At 36.0% G+C, this 19,415-nt stretch overlaps 1 protein-coding gene across 12 annotated transcripts in view; it reads left to right on the top strand.

Moving 5' to 3' along the window:
- Positions 1 to 19,415, top strand: part of LOC307185259 (uncharacterized protein) — a 1,189,055-nt gene that overhangs the window by 420,138 nt on the left and 749,502 nt on the right. The gene's annotated exons all lie outside the window — the stretch shown is intronic.

Here is a 19,415-nt window from a genome sequence, read left to right on the forward strand (position 1 = left end):
AATAATGCCTCCAGGGGCTGAATAATACGTATTGTTCAATGACTTCATTATACTGATGTCCTTTATTAAACAAATTCATCTGCCTGCACTGCTGATTGCCTGTTGTTTGGAATTTTGTCAGATGACCTGACTCTTTTATTTTCATTCTATTTTTTGTAGTCATCCATTTTCTCATTCATCAACTTATCAAACACATGTCTTTGATATGCCAGACATACGGTCTTTGCTCTACAGGAAATTCTGGTCCAGTGAATTGAGGCAGACACATAAACAAGTGACTAGAACAACAGAAAGAAACCTTCAGCTGGAAGTTTTAAAGAGGACCAAGGAGCAGGGACAAGGAGTCAAGGTGACTTTAACCTGGGACAGCTTGTGTTGATCTCAGACAGACTCTCCCCCATTGGAGAAAATTTATCATCCCCCCAGGAAGCTAATCCTACAGCCAGTTCTTTTCTTCTTTCCGTATTCCAGTCCTGAGCTTTTCTGTCTTGCAGCACTCTGCCTGGGGTTCCTGAATGTACCAATTCTGTCCCCCTGAGGCTGTGATGGATCTAAAGGCATGAAACACTTGGCCAGACTTAGGAAGAAGACACATATACAACCACAGAATGCATTAGTTTCATTTTATAAGAAATTCTCTGTTATATTTCCATTTAGTTGTGGGTTTTATTTATGGAAAAGTGATCTTTGTAATACCAGAATTTGTATTTAGGAAGTGCTTATTGCCATGAATTTAGGAAGTTAGTAGTTATATTAGTCTGCTCTGGCTGGCATTACAAAGTACCATAGACTGGGTGGTGTAAACAACAGTAATCTATTTTCTTATCTCCTGGAGGCAAGAAGTTAGAGGCCATGGTATTAGTAGGGTTAGTTTCTTCTGAGGCTCCCCCTCTTGGCTTGAATATGACCAACTTCTCCCCGTGTCTTCACCTGATCTTCCTCTGTGTGTCTCTGTGTCCTAATTTCCTCTTCATGTAAAGACACCAATCGTATTGGATTAGGGCTCACCCTAATGACCTTGCTGTAACTTAATTTCCTCTTTAAAGACCCAATCTCCAAAATACAGTCACATTCTGAGATATGGGGCATTGGGACTTGCACATATGAAATTTGGGGTAACACAGTTCTGCCCATAACAGTAGTTTGCAGCAAAATATTCATTAAAATATGAACATTTGTAAACAACAAATAAGTTGCCGCTTTATATTTAACATAGCTCATAAAATATATTCAACTACTTTAAAGAAAAGAGACCTGATGTTTCATGGAACTTGGTATGTGTTTATATACAAGCTCAGTTGGCTCAAGTGTGAAGGAGAGAAGAGTCTAAAGTTTTGGAGAAGCCAGAAGTGGTGTGAAAGCCTTCAGTTTGCTCTAAGCCTCTACATATTCATTTTCTTAGTTCAGTAATAAAATTATGGCATATGATTTGAAAATAATTTCCTAAAGAATTCTTTTTTTGAGTTGGCAATTAGCCAACTTCTTTTTGGTATACTGTCAGGGGCATTTTTTTTCTTCTCTTTTCTTTGTTTTATGAACTCTCAGTTTGCCTTCTGTTCTAGAAGTGCATCTGTTGACTAATGGTATTTTTCTTTGCCTGTGTCTTGGGTGTGCATGCGTGTGTGTGTGTGTGTGTGTGAGAGAGAGAGAGAGAGAGACAGAGAGACAGAGAACAGTGCCAGAGCAGGAGGGAGCAAGAAAGCACATTTACTTTGGATTAACATATGTCAACCCTTGTTATCCATCTGGAAATTCAGAGAGAGAAGTATCTAAGGGAAGAAAAAGAGGATTATTCATCGAATTTATACATAGGATAAAGAATATTTGTGTCCAACTCTGTTAACATTCAAAATTATACTAACATTACTAGCATTTGAAAGAAACTAGCAAAGCTTCAGTCAGAGGTAATGCTGATACACATAAAATAATCTTGTGTGAAGAGTTAGCTATGTCTTATTTCACAATTTAGTGGAATATTCATGAATTTAGGTTTGGGCACACATAAACATCTTACAGTTGCACATGCTTACTCTTGAAACTTACCTGTGATTGTTATTACAATTTTTTTAAACAAAAGAGATATTATAGATCAGATGTCTCATTATCAACTCAAATTGGATGTTGAAAGGCATTTACCTTCTTTTGATAGCCATATTCACAATCCATTGAACATTCTTTCTGTTGTTCAGCCCTCCACAGAGGCTTGTGGATTCAAACCTCTTTCTCTTCATGCTTATTGTATTGGGTCATCTGATGCCATGGAATCACAAAATGGTCCTGAGCTCCATCTGGGTTTTAGGTGTTTTAGACAAGGCATCATAATTTTACATGAATTTCATCCAGCCACTGTGACCCACACTGAAGTAAAGAAGTCCTTCTAAATGTCTTCAGCAGTGCCCACGTTCTGTGCTATCACTGATACTGGCAGTTTGCTGTCTTCAAGGAGTTTCCTTGAGAAAAATCAAAGCCCTGTCAATTTAATTAGCTCTCTTTTTGTAGAGCACTAGCAAAGAAATTCCTTTTATTTATTTGAAATACAGTTGACATACAGTATTATATTAGTTTCAGGTGAACTACATAGTGATTTGATACTTGCATACATTATTAAATGATCACCACGATGAGTCTAGGAACCATCTATTCCCATATAAATTTATTACATTACTATTTACCATATTCCCTGTGCTGTGTATTATATCCCTGTGGCTTGCTTATTTTATAACTGGAAGTTTATACCTCTTAATTACCTTCATTTATTTCACGCCCCCCCACCGTCCCTTCTGGCAACCATCCAATAGTTCTCTGTATCTGTGAGTCTGTTCTCATTTTGTTTTGTTTGTTTGTTTACTTTGTTGTGTAGATTCCACATATAAGTGAAGACATGCAGTATTTGTCTTTCTCTGTCTGACATATTTCACTTAGCACAATACCCTCTAGATCCATCTATGTTGTTGCAAATAGCAAGATTTCATTTTTTTTTTTAATGGCAGAGTAATAGTCCACTGTGTGTACTGATATCACATTCTTCTTTATTCATTCATCTATTGATGGACACTTAGGTTGCTTCCATATCTGAGCTCTTGTAAATAAATGCTACAATGAACTTTGGGGTGCATATATCTTTTTGAATTAGTGTTTTTGTTTTCTTCAGGTAAATACCCAGAAGTGAAATAGCTGGATCATATGGCATTTCTATTTTTAAGTTTTTGATAAAACTTCATTCTGTTTTATAAAATGTCTCCACCAATTTACAGTCCCACCAACAGTGCACAAGTGTTCCTTTTTATCCACATCCTTGCCAACACTTGTTATTTGTTGTCTTTTTGATGATAGCCAATCTGGCAGGTGTGAGGTGGTATCTCATTGTGGATTTGACTTGCAATTTCCTGATTATTAGTGATGTTGAGCATCTTATCATGAGCCTGTTGGCTGTCTGTGTGTCTTCTTTGGGAAAATGCCTATTCATATCTTCTGCCCATTTTTAAATCAAGTTATTTTGTTGTCTTTTTTTTGATATTAAGTTTTTGCATGAGCTCTTCATATATTTTGAATATTAAACCCTGGTCAGTTATATCACTTGCAAATATCTTCCCTATTTGGTCGGTAGCCTTTTCATTTAGTCAGTGGTTTCCTTCATTGTGCAAAGCTATTAAGTTTGACTAAGTCCCATTTGTTTATTTTTGCTTTTGTTTCCCTTGCTTGAGGAGACAGAGCCAGAAAAATATTGCTAAGACTTATGTCAAAGAGCATACTGCCTGCACAGATGTAGAGAACAAGCATATGGACATCAAGGGGGGAAAGTGGTGGTGGTGGTGGTGGTGGTGTGATGAATTGGGAGACTGGGATTGACATATACACACTAATGTGTATAAAATGGATAACTAATAAGAACCTGCTGTATAAAAAGATAAATAAAATAAAATTCAAAAAAAAAAGCATACTGCCTGTGTTTTCTTCTAAGAGGTTATCTTTTCAGGTCTTGCATTTAAGCCTTTAATCCAGTTAGAGTTGTGTGTGTGTGTGTGTGTGTGTGTGTGTGTGTGTGTGTGTGTGTAGTACGAGAAAGTAGTCCAGTTTGATTCTTTTGGAAGCAGCTGTCCAGTTTTCCCAACATCATTTATTGAAGAAGCTTTCAATTGTGTATTCTTGCCTCCTTTTGTCATAGATTAATTGATCATGTAAGTAAGGGTTTATTTCTGGGTTTTCTATTCTGTTTCATTGATCTATGTGCTGTTTTTGTGCCAGTACTCTACTGTTTTGATTACTGTAGATTTGTAGTATAGTTTGAAATCAGGGAACATAATACCTCCAGTTTTGTTCTTCTCTCTCAAGGTTGTTTTTATTTGGTGTCTTTTGTATTTCTATAGAAATTTTAGAATTATTTGTTCTAGTTATGTGAAAAATGCCATTGGTATTTTGATAGGGATTGCACTGAATCTGTAGATAGCCTTGGTTAGTATGGTTATTTTAACAATATTAATTCTTCCAATCCATAAGCATATTTCTTTCCATTTGTTTGGGTCATCTTCACTTTCTTTCATCAGTGTCTTACAGTTTTCAGAGTACAGTTTTCCTTTGAAAACATGGATTTGAACTACAGGGGTCCACTTTCATGTATATTTTTTTCAGTAAATACATGCTACAGTATTACATGATCCATGATTGGCTGAATCTGTGGATGCAGAACTGTAAATCAGAGTGCTGACTGTAAAGTAATACTTGGATTTTCAACTACATGGGGCATCAGCGGCCCTAACCCCCTGAGTTGTTCAAGGGTCAAATGTGCAATTCTTTGGTTAGATTTCCTTCGTTGGATTTATTCCTAGGTATTTCATTCTTTTTGATGCAGTTATAAATGGCATTGCTTTCTTAATTTCTTTTTCTGAGAGTTTGTTATTAATGTATAGAAATGCAACAGATTTCTTTGTATGAATTTTGTGTTCTGTACCTTTACTGAATTCAAACTATTTCTAGTCCTTTTTGGTGGTACCTTTAGGACTTCTATATATAGTGTCATGTCATCTGCAAACAGTCACAGTTTTTCTTCTTCCTTTCCAATTTGGATTTTTAAATTTCTTTTCCATGTTTGATTGCTGTGGCTAGAACTGCCAATACACTGTTGAATAAAAGTGGTGAGAGTGGGCATCCTTGTCTTATTCCTGATCTTTGGGGAAATGCTTTCAACTTTTCACTGTTGAGTATAATGTTGGCTGTGGGTTTGTCGTATATAGCCTTTATTATGTTGAGGCAGGTTCCCTCTATACCCACTTGTTGAGAGTTTTTATCATAAATAGGTGTTGAATTTTGTCAAAAGCTTTTCCTGCACCTATTGAGATGATCATATGTATTTTATTCTTCAATTTGTTAATATGGTGTATCACATTGATTGATTTGTAGGTATTGAACCATTCTTACATCCCTGGGACAAATCCCACTTGATCATGGTGTGTGATCCATTTAATGTAATGTTAAAATTTGGTTTGTTAACATTTTGTTGAAGATTTTTCATCTATGTTTATCAATGATATTGGCCTGTAATTTCCCCTTTTTTCTGGTGTCTTTGCCTGGTTTTGTTATCAGCGTGATGTTGGCCTTGTAATGAGTGGAAATATTCCATCTTCTTCAATTTTTGGAATAGTTTGAGAAAGATAAGCATTAAGTCTTTAAATATTTGGTAGGATTCACCTGTGAGGCTGTCTGACCCTCGACTTTTGTATGTTGGGAGTTTTAAAATTACTGATTCAATTTTATTACTGGTAATTGGTCTGTTCATAGTTTCTATTTCTTCCTGATTCAGTCTTGAGAGATTGTACGTTTCAAGGAATTTATCCACTATTTTCTAGGTTGTCAATTTTATCGATGTATAATTGTTTGTAGTAATGTGCTGTGATCCTTTGTATTTCTTTGGTGTCGATTGTAACTTCTTTTTCATTTCTGATTTTATTTATTTGGACTGTTTGGACACTTTTTTTTTCTTTCTTGATGAATCTAGCTAAAGGTTTATCAATTTTGTTCATCTTTTCAAAGAAGCAGCTCTTAGTTTTATTGATTATTTTTTCTATTTTTTTAGTCTCTACTTAATTTTACTTCTCTAAACTTTATGATTTCTTTCCTTCTAACTTTAGGGCTTTTTTGTTCTTATTTTCCTATTTTATTTAGGTATAAGTTTCAGTTGTTTATTTGAGGTTTTTCTTTTTTCCTGAGGTAGGCTTGTATTGCTATAAACTTCCTTCTTAAAACTGCTTTGCAGCATCCCATAGATTTTGGAATGTTGTGTTTCCATTTTCACTTCTCTATACGTATTTTCTGATCTCCTCATTGGTGCATTGATTGTTTAGTTGCATGTTATTAGACTCCATGTAATTGTGTTTTTTGCAGTTTTTTTCTTGTAGTTGATATCTAGTCTCATACTGTTGTGGTTGGAAAAGCTGCTTGATATGATTTCAGTCTTCTTAAGCTTATTGAGACTTGTTTTGTGACCTATCACGTGATCTATCCTGGAGAATGTTTTGTGTTCACTTGAAAATAATGTGTATTTTGTTGTTTGGGGATGGAATGTTCTGTATATATCCACTAAATCTCTCTGGTGTAATGTGTCATTTACTGATTTTCTGTAGGGGTCATTTGTCCATTGATGTAAGTGGTGTGTTAATTGTATTACTGTCAACTTCTCCCTTTATATTTGTTAATAGTTGCTTTATGTATTTAGGTACTACTATGTTAGGTACATATATATTTACAATTATTATCTCTTCTTATTGAATTGGTCTTTTTATCATTATGTGAGGTCCTTTTTTTCCCTCTTATTACAGTGTTCATTTTAAAGTCTATTTTGTCTAACTATTGCTACCCCAACCTTCTTTTTGCTTCCATTTGCATGGAATACCTTTTTAATTCCCTCACTTTCAGTATGTGCATTTTTAGACTCTGAAATGAGTCTATTCTATGAGGCATATATATGTTTATTTTTTAAAAAATCTATTTAGCCACTAGTCTTTTGGTTGGAGCATTTAGTCCATTTACACTAAAAGTAATATTGATAGGTAGGCACATGTTGCCATTTTGTTGATTGTTTTCTGGTTGTTTTAGTATTTTTTGTTGTTCCTTTATTCTTGTTTTATTCTCTTCCTTTGTGATTTGATGACTATCTTTACTTTTGTGTTTGGATTCCTTTCTCTTTTTTTTGTATCTCTTATGGTTTTTGGTTTGTAATTACCTTGGGGTTCATATGTAAAAACCTATGTTTATGTGATAATTTTAAGTTGATGATCTCCTAAGTTCAAATGCATTCTAACAACTCTACATTTTACTCCTTACTCCACACTTAGTCTTTTTGACATCATATTTTGCATTTTTTTTGTTTTGGTTATCCCTTAACTACTTATGGTGGATACGGATAATTTTACTACTTTTGTCTTTTAACTTTTCTACTAGCTTTATAGGTGGTTGATCTATTACCTTTACTGCATTTTTGCCTTTATCAGTGAGGTTTTTTTTCATAATTTTTATATTTCTAGTTGTGGCCTTTTCTGTTTAGAGTGGTTCCTTTAATGTTTCTTGTAAAGCTGGTTTAGTGTTGCTAAACTCTTATCCATTGCTTATCTGTACAGTTCTTTATCTCTCCTTCAAATTTGTATGATAGATTTGTCAGGTAGAGCATCCTTGGGTGGAAGATCTAAATAGACATTTCTCCAAAGAATACATACAGATGGCCAAAAAGCACATGAAAAGATGCTCAACATCACTAATTATTACAGAAATGCAAATCTAGTATATTTTTTATTTCAGCTATTGTATTTTTCAGCTCTATTTGGTTCTTCTTTATATTTTCTCTTTGTTGAGACTCTCACTGTGTTCATCCATTCTTCTGAGTTCAGTGAGCATCTTTATGTTCATTATTTTGAAATTTTTCTTGGGTAGATTGCTTATCTTCACTTTGTTTAGTTTTTTTTTCTGAGGTTTTGTTTTGTTCCTTTATTTGGAAGATATTCCTGTTTCCCCATTTTTCTTAATTCTCTGTTTTTATTTCTGTGTATTAGGTAGGTCTGTTATGTTTCCCAGTTTTAGAGAAGTGGCCTTATATAGGAGATGTCCTAAGGGGCCCAGAAGCACATTTTTGTCTGGTCACTAGAGTTATATGCTCTAGGGGTACTCCCTATGTGGGCTGCATGCAGCCGCCTTTTGTGGCAGGGTCAACTACTGTGTGCATGCTGGTAAGTGGGGCTGGCCTCTGGTCTGGTTGGTTGTAAGACCCTACCTCATGCGGTGGCTGCAGGCCTGCTGGAGGGTGAGGCCGGGTCCCCATGTGGCTAGCTGTGTGGGGTGGGAAGCTGTGGTAGAAATTCTATTAATCAGTTTCATTCTATGTGTAGATATAAGCTGTACTCATTATTTCATACTTTAAAATACCTTTCTTACCATATCTTGCATTGTCAAAAAATATATTTAAGTGTAGATATGACTTGATACTTGCATATTTAATTATATGTTAATAAATGATTGTGCATCCTAAAAATTTGAGCTCTGATGTTGTAAATGACCTTTTCATCTCCTGGATTCAGAATACTCTTGACTTGGGCAACTGAATGTTAAATTTTACTTGTAAATTTAGGACATCATTAAGCCAAATTCTCCTCTTAGGAGGAGATCTGTGGTGACATAGATTTACCTTTCTCTCTGTTCTAACCTTAGGACTTCAGAATTAAAGATCCACTTATTCCAATAGTAGGAGAAAGACCTTTGTCTATTCATGTAGTATTTATTGAGAATATATTTTGTGTCAGGCACCATGCAAGTCACTGGAGGTACAGTTCTGAATAAGATATGGTTCTTCCTTACAGCCTAGTGAGAAGTCAAGGTAAGAAAGGGGAAATCAGATAGAATATAAGTGGGATAGGGGAATAGGATATGTTACAGAATGGGCATCCAATATGGCCTAAGGGAAGGAGAGACTTTGGAACTGAAGAAGTACCAGGAGGAAGTCTAGAGGTTTTGTATCCTTTTTCTTCAGGAGCTTTAATTTGTTCTGTTGTGAATACCTGTGATGAATACCTGGTTATTTGTATACCCACTAATCCCTGCTTTGATATCCTGGACTTTGAATCTTTTGACCTTGATTGATGATACTTGTGACATACTGGTTTAAATTTCTTGGACTGACCTTCTAATTTAAGATCCATTTTCTGAACTCTTATGCTAGATCTGCAGAAACCTGGTCATGCGTCTGGCCTTTGGCCAATCTAGCAGGGTTGCCTTGAACTGAGAGTTACTGCCTTGTCTGCCTTTTCCCCTTCTCCTTTACCTTAAGAATGATCACTGTTAAATTAAAGCAGAGAAGTAAGCTTGATGAGGGTAAAACCAAAACTGCTGGTGCCATTTTCTCTTTATCTAGAAAGAAGCATAAAATTTAGCAGAGACAGTCCATGTAGGTGTAGAAGAATGACAAAATGCTGTGGATTACATTTATTTAGGTGTCTTAGACAAATTCAGTGGAAGAGACAACATCTTTGATCTGGTCACCATAATCAGATCTATTTGATAAGAATTACTTCACAAAATTTCATTAGCTTAGCACCTTAGGTTTTTGCTTAGGAGTATGTGCATTTGTAGCTTAGGCATTAACTGATGCAAAAAGTATTTCCATCTTCAATTCTCAGGCAGAACTGAAGGCCTGATAAAGTGCTCAGTAAGTGAGTAATGGAATAGACACTATTTGGTTTAAGGAAGTGGGTCAATGCTAGAATACATACCTCAGCATCTTCATTTCTTCTTCCACTCTCTCTAGTAAAGACAAATATTCCCTTGGACTAATAATTTACTTCCATTTTTGTCTTCCTTTAGTCTATTCTCCTTCATTCTCACCATAGTAGGGAGGTTGATATTTTTAAAAGTTAAATAGTATCACGTCATTCCCTTGTTAGCTACCATTTGCTACCCATTGCACATCTAGTGCAAACTCTTTTACTCTAGCCTGTGGGTCCCTACATGATCTACTCCCTGCCTATTTTTCTAATTTCATCTAATTCATTCATCCCAGAACTCACTGGTTCCAGTTCTTTGGCCTTCTTTCTACTCCTAGAATAGACCAAGTTCTTTTAACCTCAGAGGCTTTGGACATACTCTTTCCTCTGCCAAGAAATATTTTTTTCTGCATCTTCTTCTTTTTTTTTCACTCTCTGTCTCATACTTTTGAAGTCAGCTAAAGTGTCATCTCCATAAAAAGTCTGTCTTCAGCTTCTATAGAAGTGATTAAGTTGGATCTCCTTCATCTTGTTCTATACCAGCATTCTACAGTTCTATAGCTTATCACAATTTGTAGTTATTTCCTTTAAGTGTTTGTTTGTGGTCTGCCTGCAAGTTTTATGAGAGCAGAAGCCTTGTCTGCCTTGCTTACTGCTGAGAGCAGTACCATTAAATAAATATTTGTTGAAGGAATGAATGAGAGAATATCATTCAGTCTAGGGTAAGAATATTTTATTTACAGTTGTGTAGAGTTTTGAAGGTATGGCTTACCAGTAGCTCCAGAAGGGGAGTTATCACCAAATCTTTTGTCCTGATATGAGAAGATGCAAAAGACATTGGACTTGACTAAATCACTACCGTTTGTGAAGATTTTAACACCCTACACATTCAGGAATGAACAGGCATCCGTAGCATCCTGTGGTGTACTTCAGTGGCAAAGATGTTAACTGCAGCATCAGTAATAGCACAAGATAGACCTTTAGCAACATGAAGCAGGAAAGGAGAAAATAAGTAAGTTCTGTAGAATAGTGAAAAAAACTGGTCTGCTGAGAGTCACTCTCTGGGGATCCTTGGAACTACCTGGATGAAACTGAGGAAAGGTGTAGCTAGAAGGCATAGACCTAGAGATACTAGTTCACTTAAAAATTTGTATGACCTTGTTTATTTAAGCCATACGAATGTACTCTAGAAACTCTATGTTATCTGTAGGAATAAGTATTGTCCATGTATTGCATAAATGTTTAGGATCCCAATATTTTCTCTGGCTGCTGCAGTTATATGTTACTATATGGAATTATTTTTGCATGCAGCATAGTCAGAGGTAAAGATAAGTCAGAGGTAATAAAGATGGAGCATGATAAGTGCTATGGTAGGGGAATAATAGTATGTTACAAAAGCACATAGGAAGATCATTTAGCTTGAAGTATAAGTAGAAGGTGACCTTTAGAAGTTTAATTCATTGACTTACCAACAACAACATTTAATCTGCTCAATGTTTTCTGCATCAGGAATTTGAGCAGGGCAATTCTGAGCAGTTGTGCTTCATGCGGCATTAGATGAGGTGATGGGATGGCTAGAAGTCTAAGTGACCTCATTTACATGCTGGAAATTGGTGCTCACTGTCAGCTGGGAGATCAATGGGGGCTGTCAGCCAGGAGACTCAGTTTTCCATGTGGTCCTCTCCACATATCTACTTGTGCTTCCTCACAGAATGGTGATTGGGTTTCCAAAGGAGGCATTATAAGCAGTAAAGCTGGAATCTGTGTAGACCTTTTAAGGTCTGCACAAGAGAAGTTATACAGAATTGCTTCTAACATATTTTGTAGTTCAAAACAGATCATAGGAGCCATCCATTTTCAAAGAGAGAGGAAATAGACTCCACCTGTGATGGGAAAATGATAAGTTCATATTGTAAAGGAACATGTTGAATGGGAGATTTTGCTGTGGCTATCTTTGGAAATATGATCTACCACACTGGTCTAAATTTCTTGGTATTTTGCCTGTTTTTTGGCCCTGAATTTGAAAGTCAGTTAATGCTTTCCTCTTGATAATGACTTTTCACACCATGAAGTCATGAAGAAAATGATCTTTTCTTTCATCTTCTCTTTCCGCTCTTTCCCTCCAGGAATATTTGATTAAATCTTATTTCACAACTTAAATCAGTTCTTTTCTATTATTGGAAGATGGCCAACATCCTAATATCTTTTTAATACACACATTATATAGGATACTTGACTCTAGATAGGAATTGATAAATGTTAAGCAAATACCAAAGGATGCAGTCCCTCTCTAGTTTGTGAGTAACTATGTACTAGTCAATGCATCCCACTGTCATTGTGATGTCTTAAAATGAATAATGTTGTTGTAGTTGGGGACCTGATTCAGGCACTTGGTCTCTGATCACTACTCTCTATTACCTTGAGCAAATCATGTATCTTTGGGACTCAGTTTCCTCTTGTGTAAAGTGAGTACTTTGGACTTGATATAAAAGACCCATTCTAACCTTAAAAGTAAATTTATTTTCAGAGAAATTTGGTGAAAGTTAAAATTTTTTGATGGCTACTTAAGAGAATTTTCTTAGTAATTCAACTTGGAAAGAAGTTCTGCCCTTCTTGCGTCTGTTTCAGTAAAATGGCACAAATATTCAAAATGTTCTTTTTTTTCCCCATTAAGTTTTGGTAGCCAATTATTTCTAGTTAATGTTAAATTAACTTGAGACTGTGGTTCTTTGAAATTGTTACTATTATGTGTGAAACACATTGATTTTTCAACCTAAAAGTCAGAAACCCTTGCTTTTATTTGAAAGTTTGAGTTTAGTCAAGGAAGATTTCTAATGGCATATATAGGTGATAGAAACTCTCAGAGATTAAAGATTATTGCAAATAGAAACACATTCATGTGAATGTTGCACTGTTTGATTATTACAGCCATTTCTTTCTGTCCTCATTCATGAATTTATTGTGTGCCAGCATTTAATAGTCATGGTATGATTTATGTCTCACAGCAGCTCTATGAGGTGGGTGACATTATTATTTCCATTTTACAGGTGAGGAAATAGAAGCATATTGAGAGTTACTAAGTTGCCCAAGGTCACATATACTACACTTGGTAGACCTGGAATCAAACCCAAGGTTTTTGATTTCAGAGTCTTTTAACCTCTGTGGCATGCATTCCTTTCTAATCTTGGAATCACAGTATTTTTTTCCAAATTCCATCCATAAATTCAATACTGTGGTTCCAGGAATGAGGCCCTAACACTAGGGCACTAAGTCTAATACATCCTGGAAGTACTGAACCATTTGTGTAATGAATCCTACTCTGAGTGATGAGACAGATATCATGAGGTTTAGAGGCTTAATGGGCTTCATCTCCAAGATGTTTAAGAACTTCCCTTGTACATCTGTCATCCTTTCATAGTCCTGTTAAAACATCATTATTCTGTTTCTACTGCTACCCACTGCCTGGCCAGAGCTTTTCTTGCATTTCAATTTTTCCTACTCAGTGTTGCTTCAAAGGAGTAGGATGATAAAAATAAAAGTCAAATAAAAAACCATCCAGTAACAGACTATTAAAAATAGTGCAAATTGCATAGGACTGCAAGGGTGTTTTATCTTGAAAATTTATCTGGAACATTTGCTTAACTGGAACAATTTTGCATATTCACTTCCATCTGCCAATGAAATATTCCCTTGGATAAAACTACTCCTTGTTCTGAATATTTAATATTAACTTTTTTTCTTGGCCCTTTAATAAATTCATGTTTATTACAAACACAAATCAGGCAGTTTTAGGTACTGTAAATATTACGTGTGTGTATAATCTTTTGTTTAATACATTTCTGAGTTAACCTGCCATTTATTAACGTACGTTGGAACTACATATTTCACTTGAAAACAGTTTCCAAAACATTGTAACCAATATACTTAATAATTTTGTGGACTTGTTTTGATGGTTTACTGTCTCTCATAATGCAGAGCTAGTGTAACACACTTTTAGGGTGCTATTGATTGCAGTATTTTTATTGGATGGGTTCAGTTGAAAGACTGAGGTTTTAGTTTCTTAAAGAACACCTTTCAGTTTATATTTGTGACATTAAGTTACATTTTGTCTTAGGTTTAGTAAAGATGTAATGGGATCAAATAAGACATTGCATGTGACGTTACATTCAGAGTTGTCTGACCATCTTTATATCTTTAACAACTCCTCCTACCCCCTGGTTTTGAAACAAGAGTGGCTCTTGTTCAGGTTTCCTGAAACTCAAATCCTAGTTAGGAGAAAGAGTTCCCTATAATATCACTTACATGTGGAATCTAAAAAAACAAAGCAAAACAATAAGCTTATAAGTATAGAGAACAGGAAAACAGATTGGTGGTCACCAGAGGTGGGGGGAGGAGGGTGGGGAGGTGAGTGAATTGAGGGAAGGGAATCAAAAGGTACAAACTTCCAGTTATAAAATAAGTCCTGGGGATGTAATGCACAGCATGTTGACTATAGTTAATAATAATGTACTGTATATTTGAAAGTTGCTAAGAGAGTAGATCTTAAAAGTTCTCATGGCAAGGAAAAAATTATGGAACTATATGAGGATGTTAACTAGACTTATTGTGGTGATTGTTTCTCAATATATACAAATATCATATCATTTTGTTGTACATCTGAAACTAACAGAAAGTTGCACATCAATTATACCTCAATAAAAAGTTAATTAATTACAAAAAAAAAATAAAGAGTTACAGATTCTGCTTCCAGGGCTCTGATATAATCCACTTGGTGTTCCCTTGACTTTCCTCTCTTTCTGCCTGTCCATGCCTGGCTTTCACCTGCCCCTGTGCTAAGACTCTTGGATTTAACTTTCTACTGGATTAACTCTGGGCTGTCTGCTCAAGCACTCAATTTTGGATTATCTCTTATGCTCCCCTTTGGCTCTACCTTTTCCTTACCTTTGGCTCTTGTGGGTTTGTCCCAGACCACCTGTGCCCTGCCCAGAATCTTAGAACTAGCATTACCATCTGAAATACCAGGAAATGCTTATCTAGGAGAAAGATAGACTGGCACTGTGTCTGGTGCTGACACTACAAAGGGGGTGCAGTGTCTGTCCCAAGACACTTGTTTACCTGTTGCAGTGAGGGGAGCAGAAATATATAGACGTTTTTTGATGTGATAAATGTAGTACAAGTCCCCACATAAAATTTTGTGAGAACGCAGAAGGCCACAGAAATCAAGCCTCACAGTAAGGAAGGATCATTTGTAAGACTTGTCACTTGAAATGGGGCTTGATGATGTGAAGGCAGTAGCTAGGTGCAGCATGTGTATGAAAGAGAAGCTGTTCTTATTTTAAGGTAAATCAGGGAGTACAGAAACAGCATTGAGTTAATAGAGAAATACAAGCACTTGGATATTGCCAGAATGTAATATGCAATGTAAAACGGCAAAAATGACACTGGAGAAGGCAGAGTTCAGATCGTGAAAACTCTAAGCTATAGTGAAAAGCATGGGCTTATCTTGTACTGATAGAAAACCAGTGCTTATAATTCTTTGCTGTTTTATCTTGTTATATGTCAAGTGGCATCCATTTACTCTTCTCCTAGAACTAGTACTTTAATTTGGTTTTGGAGTCCTCACCACTCTCTCATTTCCTTTCCATGGGGTTGGGTTATGTTGGGTCCACTCCAAATTCAGACACATTATGCAGACCAGACTGGTAAGAACATTCCATCCATCTGACCATAGCTGGTCCCTTCTTCAGGTCTCCCTTTCTTTTATTCTCCTAAATACTTGTAGTAATAACAGTTACTACAGTATGTATTTGTGTAGAATGTGGAACAGCGATGGTTGAGCTGGAGGAAATGGAAGGAAATAACTATTTTCCAGCTGGTTGTTACAGGATAAGCAAAACTCCCCAATACATGGTTGGTGATGGTTCCATGTCTCTAAACAAGTAAGAACCTTCCTACTTTTTTTTTCAGTTTGTAGGTTTGTTTTGTTTCAGATGGATTAACAGGGATAGACCATCAAATTGTGTATTTTTTGCCCTAACACTATTCATTGTAAAATTATCACGGATTCTTCCAATATTCTGACAATATTGGAATTATGTCTTCCTTAATAATTATTTTCCTAGGAACTTAGATCCAGGATGTCTAAATAGATCCTCTTTGAGTATTTCTCATGTAACTCCAAGGCAGTAATCTAACATTTATAATAGCAATATACTGTTTGCCAATCAGTTTTCCCATACAAGAAATTATTTGATTTGCATATCAATTCTGTGAACTATGTATTATAAGAAGTTTCATTTTACAGATGAGAAAAAAATTGACCTTCTCTGTAACTAAATGAGTAGGCTTCATTCACACAGCAGGTTGAGCCATGAATAGAAGATGACTTGGGAGACTGGAAGCCTTCTCTATACCATCCTGCCTCTCATTCACTCAAATAGTAAGTTTGGAAAATGAGTCTGGGAACACATTCCCCACCTCCCTTTGTTAATAAGGTAGCTGAAGCACAAGAGAAAACAAAGTAGTGGCTGGAGTTGAAACAAGAGACAAATACAGGTCTTTGTACTTCTTAACATGTGAGCTGCCAACTTTATACGTCATTTCTTTTTGCATAACTGTATCTTTTTCCTTTTTCTTTTTCCATAGCTAATTTCTTGACACTCATAACACTGATTGGTTTTATTCCTGCTGGGCTGTTCTTTTTCTTTCCTTTTTTTTTTTAATTTGTTTTACTTTGATTATTTATTTATGAATTAACACCTTCAACATTTGTTGATGTCCTAAGAAGGCTTCAGTTTTCAATGACCTATATTAAAATGACAGAATAGTAAAGATTCCATTGAACCATTTTTTCCTATCTCATACCTTTTTTTTAACATCTTTATTGGAGTATAATTGCTTTACAATGGTTTGCTAGTTTCTGCCTTACAACAAAGTGAACCAGCCATACATATACACACATCCCAATATCTCCTCCCTCCTGTGCCACCCATCCTCCCACCCTCCCTATCCCACCCCTCGAGGTGGACACAAAGCACCGAGCTGATCTCCCTGTACTATGCGGTTGCTTTGCCCTAGCTATCTATTTTACATTTGGTACTGTATATCTGTCCATGCCACTCTCTCACTTTGTCACAGCTTACCCTTCCCCCTCCCCATATCCTCAAGTCCATTCTCTAGTAGGTCTGCGTCTTTATTCTGGTCTTTCTTCTGGGTTCTTCATGACCATTTTTTTGTTTTTTGTTTTTAGATTCCATATATATGTGTTAGCATACAGTATTTGTTTTTCTCTTTCTGAGTTACTTCACTCTGTATGACAGACTCTAGGTCGATCCACCTCATTACAAATAACTCAATTTCGTTTCTTTTATGGATAATATTACATTGTATATATGTGCCACATCTTCTTTATCCATTCATCTGTCGATAGACACTTAGGTTGCTTCCATGTCGTGGCTATTGGAAATAGAGCTGCAATAAACATTGTGGTACATGACTCTTTTTGAATTATCGTTTTCTCAGGGTATATGCCCAGTAGTGGGATTGCTGGGTCGTATGGTAGTTCTATTTTCAGCTTTTTAAGGAACCTCCATACTGTTCTCACAGTGGCTGTATCACTCTACATCCCCACCAACAGTGCAAGAGGGTTCCCTTTTCTCCACACCCTCTCCAGCATTTATTGTTTGTAGATTTTTTGATGATGACAATTCTGAGCAGTGTGAGATGATATCTCATTGTAGTTTTGATTTGCATTTCTCTAACGATTAATGATGTTGAGCAATCTTTCATGTGTTTGTTGGCAAGCTGTATATCCTCTTTGGAGAAATGTCTATTTCGGTCTTCTGCCCATTTTTGGATTAGGTGGTTTCTTTTTTTGATATTGAGCTGCATGAGCTACTTGTAAATTTTGGAGATTAATCCTTTCTCAGTTGCTTCATTTGCAAATATTTTCTCCCATTCTAAGAGTTGTCTTTTCATCTTGTTTATGGTTTCCTTTGCTATGCAAAACGTTTTAATTTTCATTAGGTCCCATTTGTTTATTTTTGTTTTTATTTCCATTTCTCTAGGAGGGGGGTCAAAACAGATCTGGCTGTGATTTATGTCATAGAGTGTTCTGCCTATGTTTTCCTCTACAAGTTTGATGGTGTTTGGCCTTACAATTAGGTCTCTAATCCATTTTGAGTTTATTTTTGTGTATGGTGTTAGGGAGTGTTCTAATTTCGTTCTTTTACATGTAGCTGTCCAGTTTTCCCAGCACCACTTATTGAAGAGGCTGTCTTTTCTCCATTGTATATTCTTGCCTCCTTTCTCAAAGATAAGGTGGCCATATGTGCGTGGGTTTATCTCTGGGCTTTCCATCCTGTTCCATTGATCTATATTTCTGTTTTTGTGCCAGTACCATAGTGTCTTGATTGCTGTAGGTTTGTGGTATAGTCTGAACTCAGGGAGCCTGATTCCTCCAGCTCCGTTTTTCTTTCTCAAGATTGCTTTGGCTATTCGGATCTTTTTTGTTTCCATACAAATTGTGAAATTTTTTGTTCTAGTTCTGTGAAAAATGCCAGTGGTAGTTTGATAAGGATTGTACTGAATCTGTAGATTGCTTTGGGTAGTCTAGTCATTTTCACAATGTTGATTCTTCCATTCCAAGAACATGGTATATCTCTCCATCTATTTATATCATCTTTAATATCTTCCATCAGTGTTTTATAATTTTCTGCATACAGTTGTTTTGTCTCCTTAGGTAGGTCTATTCCTAGATATTTTATTCTTTTTGTTGCAGTGGTAAATGGGAGTGATTTCTTAATTTCACTTTTAGATTTTTTATCATTAGTGTATAGGAATGCAGGAGATTTCTGTGCATTAATTTTGTATCCTGCTACTTTACCAAATTCATTGATTAGCTCTAGTAGTTTTCTGGTAGCATCTTTCGGATTCTCTATGTATAGAGTCAGGTCATCTGCAGACAATGACAGCTTTACTTCTGCTTTTCCAATTTGGATTCCTTTTATTTCTTTTTCTCCTCTGATTGCCTTGGCTAAAACTTCCAAAACTATGTTGGATAATAGTGGTGAGAGTGGGCAACCTTGTCTTCTTCCTGATCTTAGTGGAAATGGTTTCAGTTCTTCACCATTGAGAACGATGTTGGCTGTGGGTTTGTCATATAAGGCTTTTATTATGTTGAGGAAAGATCCTTCTATGCCTACATTCTGGAGGGTTTTTATCATAAATGGGTGTTGAATTGTCAAAATCTTTCTCTGCATCTATTGAGATTATCATACGGTTTTTCTCCTTCAGTTTGTTAATATGGTGTATCACATTGATTGATTTGTGTATATTGAAGAATCCTTGCATTCCTGGAATAAATCCCACTTGATCATGATGTATGATTCTTTTAATGTGCTGTGGGATTCTGTTTGCTAGTATTTTGTTGAGTAGTTTTGCACCTATGTTCATCAGTGATATTGGCCTGTAGTTTTCTTTCTTTTTGACATGTTTGTCTGGTTTTGGTATCAGGGTGATGGTGGCCTCGTAGAATGAGTTTGGAATTGTTCCTCCCTCTGCTATATTTTGGAAGAGTTTGAGAAGGATAGGTCTTAGCTCTTCTCTAAATGTCTGATAGAATTCGCCGGTGAAATCATCTGGTCCTCAGTTTTTGTTTGTTTGAAGATTTTTAAT

The sequence above is a fragment of the Stenella coeruleoalba genome (genome assembly GCF_951394435.1).
Source record: "Stenella coeruleoalba genome assembly, chromosome: 4".
NCBI lineage: Eukaryota > Metazoa > Chordata > Mammalia > Artiodactyla > Delphinidae > Stenella > Stenella coeruleoalba.